Source organism: Canis lupus, chromosome 24 (genome assembly GCF_011100685.1).
Source record: "Canis lupus familiaris isolate Mischka breed German Shepherd chromosome 24, alternate assembly UU_Cfam_GSD_1.0, whole genome shotgun sequence".
Classification (NCBI taxonomy): Eukaryota; Metazoa; Chordata; class Mammalia; order Carnivora; family Canidae; genus Canis; species Canis lupus.
This window is the reverse complement of record NC_049245.1, coordinates 44,414,915-44,423,597: the sequence shown is the minus strand read 5'-3', so window position 1 is coordinate 44,423,597 and position 8,683 is coordinate 44,414,915. Positions and strand designations below refer to the sequence as shown.

General features: G+C 41.3%; 1 pseudogene; it reads right to left on the bottom strand.

Annotated features, from left to right (window-relative positions):
• Positions 1-6,541: 6,541 nt before the first annotated feature.
• LOC100683528 lies at positions 6,542-7,341 on the bottom strand (annotated as a pseudogene).
• Positions 7,342-8,683: the final 1,342 nt, after the last annotated feature.

Here is an 8,683-nt window from a genome sequence, read left to right as displayed (position 1 = left end):
GCCTCGGGGTCTTAGAGATTACTTAAATAAACTATAAATAAAAACCAAAATAAAGTAAAATTAAGTGTCTTGGGTCAGAGTTTAAAATATCAGGCTCTGGACTCGGACTACCTGGATCTGAATCCCAACTCGGCCACTTTTGGCTGTGTGAACATAACCCTAGGAAATGGTTTGGCTTTCTGCTCCTCAATCTCTTCATCTGTAAAACAAGGATGATAAAAGCCCCACATTGTCCCTCAGAAAGCTCTTAAACCAGGGTCAAGCAGGTCATAGGCACTCAGTAACATGGTGGCTCTTACTGTCATCATGAACCACTGAGGTGGCCATGTGATTTCTTTATTTTATTTTATTTTTTTATTTTTTATTTTTGGCCATGTGATTTCTATTCATAATTATCTGCAATGATAAACCGTAACATTAAAAGGCTTAAAAAATTTAATCTTGCAATTTAGGGTTTTCCTTTTTTTTTTTTTTTTTTTTTTTTAGGGTTTTCCTTTTTAAAATTTGTAATTAAAATGTCAAGCACAGGGGCACCTGGGTGGCTCAGTTCATTAAGTGTCTGCCTTCGGCTCAAGTCATACACCCAGGGTCTTGGGTTCAAGCCCCACCTCGGGCTCCATGCTCAGCGAGGAGTCTGCTTCTCCCTCTCTCACTGCCCCTCTCCCCAGTCATGTGCTCGTGCTCTCTCTCCCTCTCAAATAAATAAAATCTTTAAAGAAATGCCAAGCTAAAGAAAGAAAGAAAGAAAAAATAAAGAGATGTCAAGCATATACAGAATGAGATGGAGCTATAACATACAGCTCGGTGAGGATAGTTAACAGAACTATATTGTATATTTGAAAGTTACCAAGAGAGTAGGTCGTTAAAGTGGTCACCATGAGGATAAAACCAGGTTTGTAACTATGAGCGGTGATGGATGTTGACTAAACGTATTGCGGTGATCATTTTGGAATCGATACGTATATCAAATGATTATGTTGTGCACCTGACACTAATACAATGTTATGTCTATCATACCTTAATCAAAAACTTTAGAGAGACCAGGAAAAAAAATTTAGAGATGAGGAACCCCCATGGACTCATCACTCCATTTCAGCAAATACCAGCTCCCATCCAGTCTTGTTTTGCCTCTGCCCCTGTTGGTGATGTCCCGGAGCTGGATGCCCGGGTCTGCCAAGAGCTGGTCATCTTCCTCTCTTCTCAAATGATGAACCACAGGGAGTTTGAATTTAACTGTGATGGGCATGTTTACATCATGGAATTTGGCAAATACTCCCCATCGGGGCTCCCCTCCCCCCACCTCTGGGCCAGGGAGCCTGCTGTTAGGCCGTTACCAGCACACCCTCGCTCCAGCTCCCCTCCTCCCTCCGCCCAGCTAGTTTATTTGGGGACATCATATTTTGTTTCAGTGGGTACACCTAAACCATGAGAATTCCTTAAAACAATATAACTGTAATTTCCCATTGCATGTAAAAAAGTTCCCACAACTTTTTTTTTCACACAACTTTCAAAAATATTGTCAAATGTCCATCACTGTTCCAGTTTCCCAGATAATTTTGTGATTTTTTAAAATAGTTGGTTTGGGGGTCCCCGGGTGGTTTAGTCGGTTAAGGGTCTGCCTTCTGCTCAGGTCATGATCCCAGGGTCCTGGGATGGAGCCCCATGTCAAAACCCCTGCTCGGCGGAGAGTCTACTTCTCCCTCTCCCCTGCCACTCTTCTCTCTCTTTCTCTTTCTCTCTCAAATAAATAAAACTTTAAAAAATAGTTGGTTTATTCAAACCAGAATTCCACATAGGTCTGTACTATGGGGATGCAGTATTTTAGAAAAATCTAAAATATGGAAAGCTCTATAGGACGAAGAGCCTGATTCCTTTTTTTATTTGATTTTTTTTTTATTTTTTCAAAGATGTGGGATCCCTGGGTGGCGCAGCGGTTTAGCGCCTGCCTTTGGCCCAGGCCGCGATCCTGGAGACCCAGGATCGAATCCCACGTCAGTCTCCCGGTGCATGGAGCCTGCTTCTCCCTCTGCCTATGTCTCTGCCTCTCTCTCTCTCTGTGTGACTATCATAAATTAAAAAAAAAAAAAAAATTCAAAGATGTTATTTATTTATTCATGAGAGACACAGAGAAAGAGGCAGGCTCCCCGCCGGGAGCCCGATGCGGGACTTGATCCCAGGACCTCAGAATCACTACCTGAGCCAAAGGCCAACGCTCAACCACTGAGCCACCCAGGTGCCCCTGAACCCAGCTCCTTGAACAGTGAAACTGTAAGGGGGTTTGGAGAGGGAGCCACAAATCAAATAAGACATATAAACCAAATGCAACATGGTGCCCTATGCAGCCAGTGGTCTCCTGTGTTTTCTCCTAAAAGCTTTATTATTTCACCTTTCCTGTGTTATTGATCCCCCCATCTTTACTGGGGTATAATTGATGATTTAAAAATATAGATTTGGGGCAGCCCGGGTGACTCAGTGGTTTAGCACCACCTTTGGCCCAGCATGTGATCCTGGGGTCCCGGGATCGAGTCCCACGTTGGGCTCCCTGCATGGAGCCTGCTTCTCCCTCTGCCTGTGTCTCTGCCTCTCTCTCTCTCTCTCTCTCTCTCTCTCTGTTCTCTCTTATGAATAAATAAATAAATGAAATCTTTTAAAAAATAAAAATAAAAAATATAGATTTGAGTTGTACAGCCTGATGTTTTAATATATGTCTACATTGTGAAACTATCACGTAGTCAAATTAATGAACATACCCACCACCTCCCCTGGTAACCATTCCCTTCTTTGTGGCCAGAACACTTACCACCTACTCTTGAGCAAATTTCAAGTACTCAATCCAGTATTAACTGTGGTCACATTGCCGTGCTTTCGATCTCCAGAACTTATTTGTATCACTGAAACGTTACCCCTGGCCAAGATTTCCCCTTTCCCCCTTCACCCCAGCCCCTGGGAACCACCATCCTCTCTGCCTCTATGAGTCTATTTTAGATTCCACATGTAAGGGAGGTCAGGCGGTGTTTTTCCTTCTGTTTCTGGGTTATTTCACTTAGCATAATGTCCAGATTCATCTATATTATCATATGTGGTAGGATTTCCTTCTTTTTAAAGATTGAATAATATTCTAGTGTGTGTGTATGTGTGTGTGTGTGTATATATACTATATATGTATATAATATATATATTTATATATATAAAACGTTTTCTTTGTTCATCTATAGACAGACTTAGGTTGTTTCCATGTCTTGACCACTGTGAATCATGCTACAATTAACGTGGGAGAGCAAAGATCTCTTCAAGATATTGATTGCATTTCTTCTGTCTCCATACCCAGAAGTGGGACTGCTGGATCCTAAGTTCGTTCTATTTTCATTTTTGAGGAACCTCTATATTGTTTTCCGTAGTGGCAGAACCAATTCACATCCCCATCAGCAGTGTGCCAGGGTTTTCTGTTACTCCGACACTTCTCTTCTGCCTTTTGGATGACAGCCATTCCAATACGTGCAAGGTGATACCTCATGGCGATTTGGAATTCCATTTCCCTGGTGATTAGTGCCATCGAAACACCTTTTTTTTTTTTTTTTAAGATTTTATTTATTTATTCATGAAACACACAGAGAGAGAGGCAGAGACACAGGCAGAGGAAGAAGCAGGCTCCATGCAGGGAGCTCGATGTGGGACTCGATCCCGGGACCCCAGGGTCATACCCTGGGCTGAAGTCAGGCACTAAACCGCTGAGCCCCCCAGGGATCCCCAAAACACCTTTTATACGCCTTTGGGTCATTTGTATGTCTTCTTTTGAGAAAAACTTATTTAGTTTCTTTGTCCATTTCATAATTGGGTTCCTTGGTTTTTTGCTGTTGGTTTTTGGATATATATTTATTGGGTATTAACGCCTTCTCAGATATGTGGCTTGCACATATATTCTCCCTTCTGTAGGTGGCCTTTTCATTCTGTTAATTGTTTCTATTGCTGTGCAGAAGCCTTTTGGTCTGACATAATCCCTTTATCTGTTTTTTTGCTTTTGTTGCCTATGTTTTTGGTCGTATCTAAAAAATCACTCTCCAAACCAATGCAGAAGCTTTCCCCCTATGTTCTCCTCCTCTTCTCCGAGCGACCTGGAGGCGAGAGAGGAGGGGAGAGGCGAGGGAGAGCGCGGGAGGTAGCTGAGCGAGGAAGAGAAGAGAAGAGAATAGAAGAAGACGCCCTCCTCTGCTCCCTCTCTCCTCTCCTCTCCTCTCTTCTCCTCTCCTCTCCTCTCCTCTCCTCTCCTCTCCTCTCCTCCACGCCCAGTGTCTGGAGACCCTGAGATCAAGACCTGAGGTGAAATCAAGAGTTGGACATTCAATCGACTGAGCCACCCCTATATTTTCTTCTATTCATTTTATGGTTTCAGGTCTTACTTTTGACCTCTCATCCATTTGCGTCTATTTGGTATATGTGTGTAGACAGAGTCAATTTTCATTCTCTGCGTGCGATACCCGTATTCCCTCACCCGTTAATCAGAACTGTCCTTACCCTCATTAGTACTTTCATCAAAAATCAATTGACTAAAAAATAAAAAAAATCAATTGACTATAGATGTGTGGATTTATTTTGGGGCTGTCCATTCTGTTCTATTGATCTATTTGTCCATTCTTATGCCAGTGCCATGTCGGTTTGAATACTGTAACTTTGTAATATATTTTGAAATATATTTCCATGTGATTCCTCTAGCCTTGTTCTTGTTACTCAAGATGGCTTTGATTATTTGTTTTGTTCCATAATAATTTTGTTCCATGATAATTTTAGGATTTTTTTCTATTTCTGTAAAAACTGCCTTTGGGGTTCCAATAGAGGTTACACTGAATTTATAGATAATTTTGGGTAGTATGGACATTGTAACAATATTAATTTTTCCAATCCATGAACATGAGAGGTCTTTCCATTTACCTGTGTCTTCTTTAATGTCCTTCATTTTATAATTTCAGCGTACCAGTCTTTCACCTCTTTGGTTAAGTCTATACATAAATATCTTATTCTTTTTGTTGCTGTTGTGAATGGGATTGTTTCTTTCTTTCTTTCTTTCTTTCTTTCTTTCTTTCTTTCTTTCTTTCTTTCTTTCTTTCCTTCCTTCCTTCCTTCCTTCCTTCCTTCCTTCCTTCCTTCCTTCCTTCCTTCCTTCTTCCTCTTTTTCCTCTTCTCTTTTTCTCCTCCTCTTCCTCCTCTTTGTTGTTGTTCTTCTTCTTCTCCTTCTCCCTCTCCTTCTTCTCCTTCTTTGCCAGTATAACATTTTAAATACCCAGCGTTTTTTTAAGATTGATTGATTTATGATAGACATAGAAAGAGAGAGAGAGGCAGAGACACAGGAGGAGGGAGAAGCAGGCTCCATGCCGGGAGCCCGATGGTGGGACTCGATCCCGGGACTCCAGGATCATGCCCTGGGCCAAAGGCAGGTGCTAAACCGCTGAGCCACCCAGGGATCCCCCAATACCCAGCTTTTTGAACATAAGGTAAAACAGTCTTAGACAGGTAACCCCTGGGAATTTTTTAAATGTCCATGGCAATTACACAGATATGGATCACATTCAGTCTTTAGTGTTTGATCAAGTTAATTAAAAAGAAGTCAAAAACAAAGTTAAAGTTAAGAACTGATACTTCTTTGAAAAGCTTCTCATGTTAATTTACTTCTGGACAAATAAGTGAGAAGAACCATGAATGTAAACCTATTTTAATTTCAGTCTCTATCCTTAAAATTGTCTAGAAGTTCTTAGAACACAGAAAAACTAACTTTGAATACATTTGTAATAGATTAACAATTTATGGACCCTATTAGGATCTTTTAATGGAATGTTTTGAAATCAATCATAATTCTCTGCAAAGATAAATCAGAAAAAGAAAACAAATTTTTGAATGGCATGTTACAATGTCCTGGAAAAAAGTAATTATCAGCTGGTAATAATTAACACACGCGACAGATTGAGAAATTAAATCCTCTGCTATACGCTTTTAAGTATTTTGTCAGATATGAGGAATGTTTCTATCAATAACATTCATCTTCTCACAAATTCAATTTTATTTTAAACAAGAAAATAATTCTTTCTCTCCAGATTTTTATGTTTATCAGTACGAAGTGAAACAAAGCAATCTCAGGAGATTGCTTATTACAGTCTTAATTTAGGAAGTTTTTTTCCTCCAAAATGTACTAAAATGTGTCCAAATCATGAGAATGATGAATGTCAATGGCATCCTCTGTGTCTGTCCACCTTTGCCTCTCCGTGGCCTTCTGAGGGCTTATCTTTTTCTTGTCTGTTTCATTCGTGCCACTTGCAAAGGTTTCTCATAATGCATCTCGATCTTCTTAAAAATTTACATTTTTGGGACACCTGGGTGGCTCATTGGTTCAGCTCCTGCCTTCGGCTCAGGGCATGATCCCGGGGCCTGGGGATCGAGTCCCGCGTCAGGCTCCCTGCATGGAGCCTGCTTCTCCCTCTGCCTGTGTCTCTGCCTCTCTCTCTCTCTGTGTCTCTCATGAATAAGTAAAATCTTTAAACAAAAAATTAGATTTTTAATAGCTTGTTTCATCTTTTTTCTCCAACACTTGTGTTCTCTTCCTAGCAGCCTTTTCATGTTCATACTCCTTTTGATTTTCAGTGTAGAAAACATCCTTAATTTGTTCCTCGCCGACACTAGGAATGTTTCCCAGGAGATCTGGGAAAACACCACCTGGTGTTCTTCTTCAAGTAGCATCCATCATGAAAAGGCCAGCCGCATTTTGTTCAACTTTGGCATTTCTATCAGTTCATTTGCCTTTTTGTTCCCAATTATCCTCACTCCTTGTGCTATCAGATCTTTCTTTGGTGCCTGCAACCCGAAAGAAATTTTATCAGCCGCTTTCTCATGTGGATCGTCCTCCGTGATCTGATACTGGCCGGTACAGGTCATTTCTAGTCTGTCCCCAGGCCTGTCTTTAACGGGTCAGTTCTGGGTGAGGTGACCTCGCCCATTTTTCTCTCCCTTTGATCTCATTTTTTTGCCACCACGCTTCTATTCATCTAGGTCTTTGTCTGATTCCTTTGTATGTTCTCAAGATTTCCTCTTAAGTTTCCTAGCAAGCAAATAATTGTAGGTCCCCCATCGTCTGGTTCTGTCAACAGCACCCTCCACTCCCAAGATACCGAGTGGCCACTGCGCCTCGATTCTCTTCCGGTAGCCCAGCACCCCGGATGGTGTCACCTTCTTAGGTCCAGGCACACGTGGTTTCTGGCTGCTCTGACTTGGGAGGAGGCTTAAAATATTTCTGTCGCTTGCATTTCAAAGAGAGCTATTATCATCTGCATCAGAAAAACTCTCTTTGCTTGAATCCATACTTTTTTCTTAAGATTTGATTTAATTATTTGAGAGAGAGAAAAAGAGAGCATGAGCAGGGAGAGGGGCAGCCCCCCCCCACCCCCCACCGAGCAGGGAGCCTGACTTGGGACTCGATCCTAGGACCTCTTTGGTCATGACCTGAGCTGAAGGCACCCACTTAATGGACTGAGCCAACCAAGCGCCCCTGGATCCACACTTTTAGAGTCTGCTAATGTGATACACCCGGGTGCATATTGGTGTTGCTGCACCCAGGGAGGGCCTCCCCGTGCTGCCCCCACCTAGTGTTTTCAGTACCTGCAGCAGCCTGTCACTGGGAGCAGTGGTGGTGTCGGAATCCAAGTGGGAAAGCTGCGCATCCTCCATGTCACCAGCCTCCCGCACCGTCTTCCCACAGCCTAGACTGTTTTCTCAACTTCCTTTTTGGATAATTTGTGTTTGTGTATAGAAACATGACTAATTTTTGTACGTTGATTTTTAATTTCGCAGCTTTACTGAATTCATTTATTAGTTCTAACAGCTGTTGTTGAGCTTTCAGAGTTTTCTGTGTATATGATCATGGTCATCTGCAAACAGAGATCATTTTACTTCCTCTTCTCCCATTTGGATGACTTTTATTTCTTTTTCTTGTCTGATTGTTCTGGCTACAACTTCCAGTTTTATGTTGAACAGAAGTGCCAAGAGTTAGCATCCTTGCCTTGTACTGGATCTTAGAGGAAAAGCTTTCAGTTTTTTCCCATTGATTATGGTACCAGTTGTGGACTTTTTTTCATACTGGCCTTTATGGAGTTGATATAAGTTCCTTCTATACCTATTTTGCTGATAGTTTTAATCATGAATGGATATTGAACTTTGTCAAATGTTTTTCTGCATCAATTGAGATGATCATGTACTTTTTATCGTTCATTTTGTTAATGCATTGTATCACACTGATCGATTCGCATATATTGAGCCATCTTTACATCTTAGGGGTAAATCCCACTGGGTCATGGTGTATGATCCTTTTAACGTGCTATTAAATTTTATTAGTATTATATCATTTATGTTCATCAGGGATATTGGCCTATAGTTCTCTTTTCTTGTGGTGTCTTTATCTGGCTTTGGTGTCAGGGTGACACTGGCCTCAAAACACGGGTTTGGAAGTGTTCCCTCTTTTTCTATTATTGTGGAAGCATTTAAGAAGAATTGGTATTAATTCTTCGTTGAATGTTTGACAGAATTCACCAATGAAGCCATCTGGTCCTGGGCTTTTCTTTGTTGGGAGGGTTTTGATTACAAATACAATCACCTTATTTGTTATTGGTTTGTTTAGGCTTTTATTTCTTCTTGATTCAGTATTGGT